The sequence below is a fragment of the Vipera ursinii genome (genome assembly GCF_947247035.1).
Source record: "Vipera ursinii genome assembly, chromosome: 4".
NCBI classification, from domain to species: Eukaryota; Metazoa; Chordata; class Lepidosauria; order Squamata; family Viperidae; genus Vipera; species Vipera ursinii.
This window is the reverse complement of record NC_139514.1, coordinates 86,613,630-86,625,335: the sequence shown is the minus strand read 5'-3', so window position 1 is coordinate 86,625,335 and position 11,706 is coordinate 86,613,630.

Genomic DNA, 11,706 nt, shown 5'->3' with positions numbered 1-11,706 from the left:
CAGAACTAAGCATAAACTCAGACAGCACTTGATCATTTAATAAAAGGGTCAGCAGGCAAGTATGTGCGTCTGTGAAAATGTTTGTGGAGTGGTTCAAGTATAATTTCAGGGAATAGTGCTGGACAAGCCTGCTTTCTTGAAAAAAAAAGATATTTTCACAGAAACAAAATAACCCTATGAAAGGACAAGGAGAAGAAATATAGATGTCTTTATCTACGGAACACTTGATATGTGGAGGATTAACTCTTTGATTATAGCAAGTGGCAGCCTATTTTTGCCAAATTCCAATTCTTTTTGCAGTTGATTTATAACTATACCAGAGCAAATAATGTGATAGGAAGAAAATAAGCAAATTAAAGCTACAGTGTTGAATTAAAATGAAACCCACCCAAACAAGTATTCTGTGTCCTATAATGCTACCACTCAGAGATCTACTGGCACTTTCTTCCTGTTAGAGTTTATGGTTTTCTTATGCAAGTAACAATTCAGTCATCATGGTAAATAGCGGTTACCTGTTTATGATGAACTTTGATGTGAACACAACCCACAGATGAGATGAAAAGCCAGAAAAAGCACAGCAAAGCTTGTCTTCCTGTAAAAGATGAGAGGAATGCTGAGTCTATCAATAAGACTGTAATCATGGGTGGGAGGAGTATTCCCATGCAGTGTTTTTTCAATGAAATATTTTCTTAAAAGAAATGTCTATTTTGGTTTGCAAGCAGTTAAGGCCTACAGCAGCCTTGCAGCAAGTGACAAAAAGAAAAAATATTTCCTTTCTAAACGAAAGTGTAAAAAACCAAACTGATGCAATGTGAAGCACAAGCCCTTTTTCCAAACTACTAATCTTTATTTATTAGATGGGTATTCTGATTGCATGCTTTCATACAGAAAATGAAGGGAAAGTGTCTCCTGCAAAAATTCTTCTTTCATGCAGCTATTAACAGTCAACAGATATCTCATCTCCTCATACAAAAAATGCTAATCCCCTCTGTTTCTCATATTCAGAAGACGGTGGCCTGCAAATTGTAGCTAATAGCTAACTCACACTGAAAATACATTAACCAATATTGTTGGGGGTTTTTTGAGGAAAATTTGTTGTCAGATATACAGTACAGTATAACTATAAAAAGTTAATAATGATTTTTGTAGGGCTTTCATCTTTCACCGAGGACTCAAATGAGCAATTTATACTGCTTCAACTATTTTTTCAAGATAGCTTTTTTAAAAAAAATCATTGTTTTACTAACACAAACACAATACTGGAAGAGGAAATCTACAGATAATTTGCAGCAGTGGTTTGTTCATTTGCATTTCTGTCAGCCTTTGAATTAGTCTTTTTTTCAGCCAATACAATCATGTTTTTGAGAATAATATATGATGACATTTTTTGAAATTATTCTGCCCCACATTTTTATCTTTTTAAAAAAATGTTCAATGCTGATTAATTTTGAAGATGTATAGTACCTTAAGGCAGTTGTATACATTTATACTTTTTAATTAATTTAGATAAAAAGAAAAAGAGCGGAACCTTGACTCGTACCTTGGTATAAATTGAATTAAAGAAGAGGCACTTCACAAATAATCACCCATGATTTAGAAGTTAGATAACTCATATGAATCAAAATAAAGAACTTTACAGAAAACCCAATATATCTCTCAACATCCATTTTAAAAATGGATAAGTTTCATTCAAGTATCCATTTAAAAAAATCCCTAATCAAAAGTCATCAAATGCTTTCTCATTGTCCAAAGATATTATAGGTGTTCAGACTTAAATACTGTATGAAATCAATAATATCAATTAAAAATCTGATAACATCAGAAGCTTTATATGGCTCGATATATTAGACTCAGCTTAGTGTAGCACAGTTGAAGACATATCCTGTAATCTGTCTGTTGAAACTAGATGAAATCTTATCATCTACCACAGTGTTTTTCAACTTTGGCATCTTGAAGAGGTGAAGACTTCAGCTCCCAGAATTTCCCAGAAAACAATGCTGGCTGAACAATTCTGGGAGTTGAAGTCCACACCTCTTCAAGTTGCCAAGTTTGAGAAACACTGATATTCTACCATCTTCAACCAGCTGTATCTCTTAGAAGCCTTAAATACTCATAATGGCAAGATACTTTAAAAAGCAAATGTTTAAAAAGAAACTTAAAGATCATTTTCAGCTTCCATGTGAAATGACCTGAGATCCATTTGATAATTTCAGAGCAAGGATGGCCAGAAATCTAATATTATTTTCTTAAGTTATTTATTGTGATATCAAACATTTTCATGCATTGTTTGCTTTGTAAAAACATAAAAATGTATCATGATTTTTTTATCTCTCATGTTTAAATAATAAATCAAAAGAACCTCATAATAATAATAATAAACCTTTATTGTCAAAGTACAACATGTGTACATTGAGATTAGCTGAGCCTCCCCCCCCCCCGTGCTCTCTCCCCCCAACACACAGTGACAACAAACCCTCCATCCCACCACACTATGTGAACCAACTACACCACACACCGGCCTCCCAAGTCAATTCTGCATAAGATTATGTCCCATTTAAAAGCCTAACAGCCCACGGATAAAAGCTGTTCTTCAGCCTGTTGATACGGCTGGCTATATTCCTATATCTCCTACCGGATGGTAGGAGAGTAAAGAGATACCGTCCAGGGTGTGAGTCATCTCTGAGAATCTTCCTCACTCTTCCAAGGCAACGAGCCCTGGCGATGTCATCCAGTGGTGTCAGGGAACAGCCCACAATGTCTTGTGCTGTGCTCACTACCCTCTGTAATACTTTCCTATCCGCGGCTGTCAGACCGGCATACCAAACCACAATACCATATGAGAGGACGCTCTCTATGGTAGACCGGTAAAAGAGGGTCATTAGCTGTTGTTCTACCCTGTTCTTCCGCAAGATCCTAAGAAAGTGAAGCCTCTGTTGGGCCTTTCTAGCCATAATATAAAGTAGGGCCATGTGAGCTATATGAAAAAGGAGAATCCAGCATGTTGATTGCCTAGTTTATTATCTTCTAGTGAACTGATAACTTTTCAAATAAAAACTTTGTCAACATTTTGAAGATACCTGGATTAATGTACAAGATTGAAATGTTGGAAAGAAAGCATAAAGGGCATTGAGACTCTTGTCAGTCATTGTTCCAAAAATTAAACATAATGGGGTCAAATTTAGAAGGATGAGGATAGCAAAAGGAGCATCCAATTTGAAAATGGGTTGAATCAAACTGAACTGCAAAGAAAAAATATAGAAATATCTGGCAGATAGATTGTAAGCCGCCCTGAGTCTTCGGAGAAGGGCGGGGTATAAATGGGATTTAAAAAAAAGTGGTATACTACCCTTTGCATCAGCAACCAGCAACAAATTTCTGCCCTTTCTTCAATATCATTTTAATATTATTGTCAATTTTAGAAGAATATTCACTTCCATGATCCCAACTTATTTAAATTCAGCTTCACATCAATTAAGGGACATGGTGGCTCAGTGGGTTAGGACGCTGAACTTGTTGATCAGATGGTTGGCAGTTTGGCGGGTTGAATCCCGAGTGCTGCATAACAGAGTGAGCGCCTGTTACTTGTCCCAGCTTCTGCCAACATAGCAGTTCAAAAGCACGTAAAAATGCAAGCAGAAAAATAGGGACCACTACAGTGGGAAGGTAACAGCGTTCTGTGCACCTTTGGCATGTAGTCATGCCGGCCACATGACCACGGAGACGTCCTCAGACAAGTGCTGCCTCTTCGGCTTTGAAGTGGAGATGAGCACCGGCCCCTAGAGTTGGAAACGACTAGCACACATGTGCAGGGGAAACTTTACCTTTACCTTCACATCAATTAATCTGAAAATTAGCTTTAAAAAAATCTAGTCCACTTCTGAAGGGCTTATTTGTAACTATTGCCATTCTTATAAATATGCAACTACATTAAGTGAAATTTTCATGAAAAATGGATAGAAAATATTTGATGTGACAATTATATTATATGATAGGCCTGGCTGCCAAAAAATGGTCTGTCCATTATGCAGCTTTGATATAAATGATAAATCTCCCAAATGATTATGCCACAATATTCCAACACACAAGATCTTCTTTGCCATTTTAAAAGTATGATGGACGAGGGAATAAATACGCATGGAATTTCCAACTTCTCAAGCCTATCATTAGATACAAGCATATAAAGATCAGCATTTAATCAAGCCAACTTTTAGACAGAGTTGGAAATCCAACAGCTAACAGTGACATCTTATGGGAAATAATGGCACTGCAAGACATTCCCATAAATCATAGCTGATCAAGTGCAGCTCCTCCCATTTCATTCATCAGGCAGAATCACAATTTGTCCAGAAATGAATTCCCAAGCTAACTTTGTATGAGGCCAGACAAAATGAAAACCAACATCTGTCTAAGCGTTGACCTGATCTAATTCACTGCCTTGAAGACAGGGTGGGTAATTCCTGCTTTTGATTCAACCCTGGAGACAGGGAAATCATGGCAGATGCATCAGGAGATCACACATGGGCAGGGCCATGTTTTTTTTGTAAAAAAAAGGTGCTGGAACTCACACACACCATACAACCCGCCTTGCCTACCCTACAAGGTTCCATCCAAAAAAGGTGCCAGAACTCTGTTCTGGGCGTTCTATGACAAAAAAAGCCCTGGGCAGGGGTGACATTTGTAGCCAATTTTTAAGCTTCAGGAGGTTTATGGGGAGAAATTAGTGCAGCTTCTGTCAAAAGCTTAATGTAAAAAAAATGTTCCTTATACCTGTATTTCTAAAGTTAGAACAGCTGGTCTTACTCTTGGTATTTTTTAAATGTTTTATGATACAGATCGTCCTTGACTTACAACCTCAACTGAATCCAAAAAATTTTGGTTGCTAAGTGAGACAGTTGTTAACTGGATTTTGTCCCATTTTACTATCTTTCTTGCCACAGTTAAGTGAATCACTGCAGTTGATAAGTTAGTAACTCAGTTGTGAAGTGAATTCAGCTTCCCTATTGACTTTGCTTGATGGAAGATCGTAAAAGGTGACCCTGGCACACTGCAAGTCTCATAAATATGATTCAGTTGCCAAGCATCTGAATTTTGAACACACGACTATGGGGATCTGCAATAGTTGTAAGTGTGAAAAAAGGTCATAAGTCATTTTTTCAGTGCAGTTGTAACTTCAAGTGGCCACTAAACACACTGTTGTAAGTTGAGGACAATCTGTATGCAGTGAATGATTTAAACCTTTGCACAGTATTCATTTTGCAGCTCACCCAAAATTGTTGAATAAAGCCAGGATGCTTAACTAGGTAGAGAGGCAAAATAAACTACTAAGGCAGGCATGTCAAACTCGCAACGTCACATGACATTGCGCAAAGTATCAGAACTTTTTCCTCTTTGCTGGCAATGGGGTGGGTGCGGTTTCTGCATGATGCATCCAGCCCACGGGCCGGCAGTTTGACATCCCTGTACTAAGGGGCCATACAGCCTGTGATCTCTCTAGTCCGGGGGTAGGCAACCTCGGCTCTTTTATGACTCATGGACTTCAACTCCCAGAATTCCTGAGTCAGCTATGCTTACTCAGGAATTCTGGGAGTTGAAGTCCATGAGTCATAAAAGAGCCGAGGTTGCCTACCCCTGCTCTAGTCAATGCACTATACATTTGCATTATTATTACAGATTTCTAGAAAATATGCAAAATCTTCTGAAAATACATTTGAATGGTGGAAGAATTTTATTTATTTATTAAATTTATATGCTGCTCATCTTTCAATCAAGCAGTTCTGGGTGGCATATAAATTTAATAAAGAAATAAAATGCGAGAGATTTCAAATCAATCTAAGATCAGCAAGAAAAGCAGCATACTAATATATATTCTGAATAGACTGTCATTGCCTATCATTAGGCAGAATTGTGCAAGTGGAATCATAGTCATGTCTGGAATAGATGCTGCTCTGAAGTTAGAGTGGAGCAGTCAGAGTATAATATAAAAGCACAGGTAATACATAACTTGAAAATGCAGAGTTACTGCAGAACTCTGTGAAACTTCCTTCTGCTTTCTTAGAAAAACCCAATTTTTCCCCCCTATTCATAGAAATTGCAGACCTTAAACCACAGATGATAAACATTGATAACAGGGACTTAAAAGGCACAGTCAGCTCAAGAGTTGTGCTAGTAGGCAGATGTCAACAACTATCAGGACAATTTTGGGAAGGGTTATCAAAATATTAGGTGGTGGTATTTCATTGCTTATTAAATGTATGTGTTGCCTCTCTAACTAATAAGTCAATTCTGGGCAGCTTACAAACCATAAAAGATAAACATGAAAAAAATAAAAAAATATAATTACACCACCATATAAAAACTAGAACCAATGAGATTGGTGGCATGGCAACCACTTCCAGCACTGCACACTCCCCTCAGGGTCCCAAGTCAACCAGCAAAACCAGGTTTTGATACGCTTCCGGAAGACTGGAAGGATGGGAGCAGTTTTTACTTTGGGTGATAGAATATTCCACAGGGCTGGGGCCACAGCAGAAAAGGCTCTTCTCCTTGCTTCTGCCAGCTAGAATTCCTTGGCTGACAGGGTCCACAGCAGGCCTCTTCCTCTGGAGCCAGTGGGGCAGACTAGTCTCATTGGAGCCAAATGGCTCCTCAGATACTCTGGTATGCCTTATGCATCTGCAAGGCTAAACATACATGTTTTCACCTTAAAACTGGGCCCTCAGTATCCATCGACTATGGCAGAGTCTGGGACCAAAAGAGAGTCAGAGATATTCCAATGAATATTTTGCACCAGTGGGATCTTTTTAAAGTGGGAACAGTGAGCTGAGAGTACAACAGAAATATCAGAGTATGAACAGTAAGCAGGGTGAACTAGAAATTCAGGTAAATGAGGACAGATATGATATTGTTGCAATTACAGAAACATGGTGGGACGAAACCCACAAATGGAACAGACAGCTAGAGGGATTTAAATTATTTAAAAGAAATAAACTAAACAAAAGAGGAGGTGGAGTTGCTCTATATATAAGACATAACTTTATCTCTACAGAAATAGAGCACAACAATGATGAAAACTGTAAACTTGAATGTATTTGGGTCAATATAAAAGGGGAAAAAATGACATTGCCATAGGTGTATACTATAGGCCGCCCAACCAAGCAGAGGAAATAGATGAACTTTTTGCTAGTCAGTTAACTAAGGTATGTAGGAAGCGCATCACAATAGTAATGGGGGACTTTAATTACCCTGATATCAACTGGGAGACAAATTCTGCACCAAGTGGAAGATCTAACAGTTTCCTGACAAACCTAGCAGACAATTTTCTCTCCCAAAAAGTAGAGAAGAGAACTAGGGGATTAGCCATATTGGATTTAATTCTCACTAACAGAGATGAAATGATAGAAAGTGTCAAAGCCACAGGAACCTTGGGGGGAAGTGATCATGCAATATTGGAATTCAACATTATGGAAGCACAAGCAATAGAATACAGCCAAACTAGAGTCTTGGACTTTAAAAGAGCTAATTTCAATAAACTTAGAGAGACCTTGGGAAGAATTCCATGGATGAGAATCCTAAAGAGGAAAACAACTCAAGAAGCTTGGGAAATTTTGAAAAGTGAGATAATAAAGGCCCAGTCTAACACAATAGCAACAAAGAAGAAAAATAACAGCTTTCAAAAAAACCCAGGATGGCTGCATAAAGAACTCTCTGATAAACTGAAAGATAAAAAGGACAAGTATAAGAAGTGGAAAGAGGGGCACATAACTAAGGCAGAATATCAGCAAACAGCCCGTGCCTGCAAAGATGAAGTGAGGGAAGCTAAGGCTCAAAATGAACTAAGGCTTGCAACCAAAGTCAAAAATAACAAAAAAAGCTTCTTTCAACATATAAGAAACAAGAAAAAAGTTAAGGAATTGGTTGGTCCATTAGTGGGGGAAAGTGGCAAGAAGGTGACAAGCAACAGGGAGAAAGCAGAACTATTTAACTCGTTTTTTGCATCTGTCTTTACACAAAGGGAAAAAACAGTCCAACCTACCCAAACCAGTGCCATAAAAAACAGAATAGAAACACAAGTTAAGATAGGCAAGAAAATGGTAAGTGAGCACCTGTCCAGCCTAGACGGGTTCAAATCAACAGGACCAGATGGATTACACCCCAAGGTTCTCAAGGAACTGGCAGACGTGATCTCAGAACCACTGAACTATATTTTTCAAAGATCCTGGAGCACTGGGGAACTACCAGAGGACTGGAAGAGAGCTGATGTAGTTCCCATCTTCAAAAAAGGGAAAAAATAGATCCAGGAAACTACACACTATCAGCCTGACCTCAATACCTGGGAAGATTCTGGAAAAGATAATCAAACAACAAATCAGCGAAAACCTTGATGCGAACAAAGTTATCACTAAAAGCCAACATGGGTTTGTCAAAAACAGATCGTGCCAGACAAACCTTATTGTATTCTTTGACCAAGTGACAAAACTAGTGGACCAGAGGAATGCTGTAGATATAATTTACTTGGACTTTAGTAAGGCATTTGATAAAAGTAGATCACAACCTACTACTTGATAAGATAGAAAAATGTGGGTTAGATAGCATCACCACCAGATGGATTTGTAGCTGGCTGACAGGCCGTACTCAGCATGTGGTCCTCAATGGAACTGCATCTACATGGAAGGAAGTGTGTAGTGGGGTGCCTCAGGGCTCTGTTCTGGGCCCAGTCCTCTTCAACATCTTCATCAACGATTTGGATGAGGGGATAGATGGGGAACTCATCAAATTTGCAGATGACACCAAGCTGGCAGGAATAGCCAATACTCCAGAAGATAGGCTTAAGATACAGGAGGATCTGGACAGACTCGAACACTGGGCGCTATCTAACAAAATGAAATTCAATGGTGAAAAAAGTAAGATTCTACATTTAGGCAGGAAAAATCAAATGCAGAGGTATAGTATAGGTGGTACCTTGCTCAATAGTAGTAACTGTGAAAGGGATCTCGGAGTCCTAGTGGACAATCACTTCAATATGAGCCAGCAGTGTGCTGCAGCTGCCAAAAAAGCCAACACAGTGCTAGGCTGCATTAACAGAGGTATAGAATCAAGATCACGTGAAGTACTAATACCACTTTACAATGCCTTGGTAAAGCCACACCTGGAATACTGCATCCAGTTTTGTTCACCACGATGTAAAAAAGATGTCGAGACTCTAGAAAGAGTACAGAAAAGAGCAACAAAGATGATTGGGGGACTGGAGGCTAAAACATATAGGGAACGGTTGCTGGAATTGGGTATGTGTAGTTTAATGAAGAGAAGGGTGAGGGGTGACATGATAGCAGTGTTCCAATATCTCAGGGGCTGCCACAAAGAAGAGGGACTCAAGCTATTCTCCAAAGCACCTGAAAGCAGGACAAGAAGCAATGGATGGAAACTAGTCAAGGAGAGAAGCAACCTAGAACTAAGGAGAAACTTCCTGACAGTTAGAACAACTAACCAGTGGAACAACCTGCCTCCAGAAGTGGTGAATGCTCCAACACTGGAAGTTTTTAAGAAGAGACTGGACAGCCATTTTTCTGAAATGGTATAGGGTTTCCTGCCTTAGCAGGGGGTTGGACTAGATGACCTCCAAGGTCCCTTCCAACTTATTATTATAAAGGGATATTGCAAAACCAACAGCAATTCTAAAGCTCTAACCTTCAAACAAAGCATTCATATTTTATATAATGAAGTTACAATTTTGCTAAACTTCAAACCAATACAGTAAAAATCTACAGAAGGTAATTTTATTATTTCAGTTTTGATCATATTATTATTTGTTAAATTTATTTGCCTCCTATCTCATCAGGGGGCTACTCTAGGTGACCTGTAACAGTAAAAATAGAGAAATGAAAAAAAATGTAAATATAGCAGTAACAAAATAAGGAAACAATAAAATGACAATGAAAATACAGTAATACAATAAAAGTTGGGTGGGGGAAGCAGGAAATGCAGAGGAGAGGTGGGAGCTGCGGTATGGTACTCCCCCACTGAGTCCTCAGGCCAATTGGCAAAACCAGGCCTTCAGACTCTTGTGGAAGGATTGGCAAGGCAGATCTCATCCTGGCCAGATAAGTCTGTTCGTCAGGTAGCCTGGACCCATGCCATTAAGGGCTTTAAAGGTCATAGCCACCTCAAACTTCATTTGGAAGCAGACCGGCATCCTGTGTAATCTGTGGAGCAGAGGTGTAATATGGAACATCCTAGGAGCTCCAAAGATTGCTCAAGCTGCCACACTTTGTACCAGCCGAAGCTTCCGAATGGATTTCAGAGGTAGCCCCACATAAAGCCCATTGCAGCAGTCCAGATGAGAGATGACTAGGACTTGAGTGACTGAGCGCATGGAGTCCAGATCAAGGAAAGGTCACAGCTGGTGCACAAAGTGAAGCTGTGCAAAGATTCTCCTAGCCACATATGCCACCTGCTCTTTTTGTTCATGAGATCCCCTAAGTTGTGAACTGGATCTGAACAGGATAGTGCAACCTCATCCAGAAGTAAAGATGACCAACAGATGATCTGACCCAAAGGCTTCATGTAGATATTAAACAGTAGCAGAGAGATTTATATGTTCTTTTCTTGTTCTCCTGTAGGGAAATTATTGCAGGCTGCAGAAGGGCAGCTGAAACAATTGTTTTTCAGTCTCCTGAAACAAGCCATGATAAAACACCTGTTCAGCACAAGGTCAATCAGTTAATTGTTGGCTATTAAAATGCAGCTGACATAACCAAGCCAGGGGAATATCATGCAGGTTCAGAGCCAATGGGAAAGGAGGATTTTTTGTTGTACACAAGCTCAATCCAATGAGTGAATTTCCTTGTAAATAAAAGGGAGCTTTGGACATTGCTCTGGGCTCTCATCCCGAGGAAGGAAAGACTCTGTCTTATTTTCATGAGAGACCACCACATGTGGTGACCCCGACGTGATTCTTTGAGACCCTCAGACTTACACCTGGCATAGACATAGTGCACTTCATCAGATCTTGCAGGACGGGACCGAGTATGGGGAATGATTTTTCAGCGTCACAAAAACTCCATGCGAAGGAGTTACGCCAGATCTTAAAGAATACGTTTCCTGCTTTTTGTCAAGTAGGTTTAGGAGACATAGAAAACTTACTCAGAGTTATTGCAGCTCAATGTCCCTGGTATCCTGAGCAAGGTACTTTAGAAGTTCAGGATTGGAAAAGCATAGGGAAAATTTTACATGAGGAACCAAGAGCCTCAATTAATCATTTACTTCTTTGGGAAAAAAATTTGGAAGCTTTAATGGCACATTCTAATCCTTTGTTTCTTTCACCTGAACTTTCCGCTCCGCCACCTTATGTGTTAACTCTGATGCCTCGTTTAGTAACCCCAAAGGCTCCGGAGGATATTAAGTTAATATCCAAGTCATATACATCATTACCTGAAATTAACAATTTGGAGGGTTCCAAAAAAGTTGATGAAGCAAGTACAAAAATTTTAAAGTGTCAAGGGGCAGTTGGGGCAGTTAGAGCAGGATTTGGCGAAGCTCAAGGGAAAGGGTTATTGTCACCGGAGGAATTGGTAGAAGGTTTGGAGGCTTTTCCCGTAACGGTGGATATAGATGCTCAAGGAAATAGGCAATATCGTTGGCAGCTGTTGCCTTTTTCTATTTTGAGAGAAATTAGGAAAAGTATAACTGAGACAGGATTGCATTCCTCCT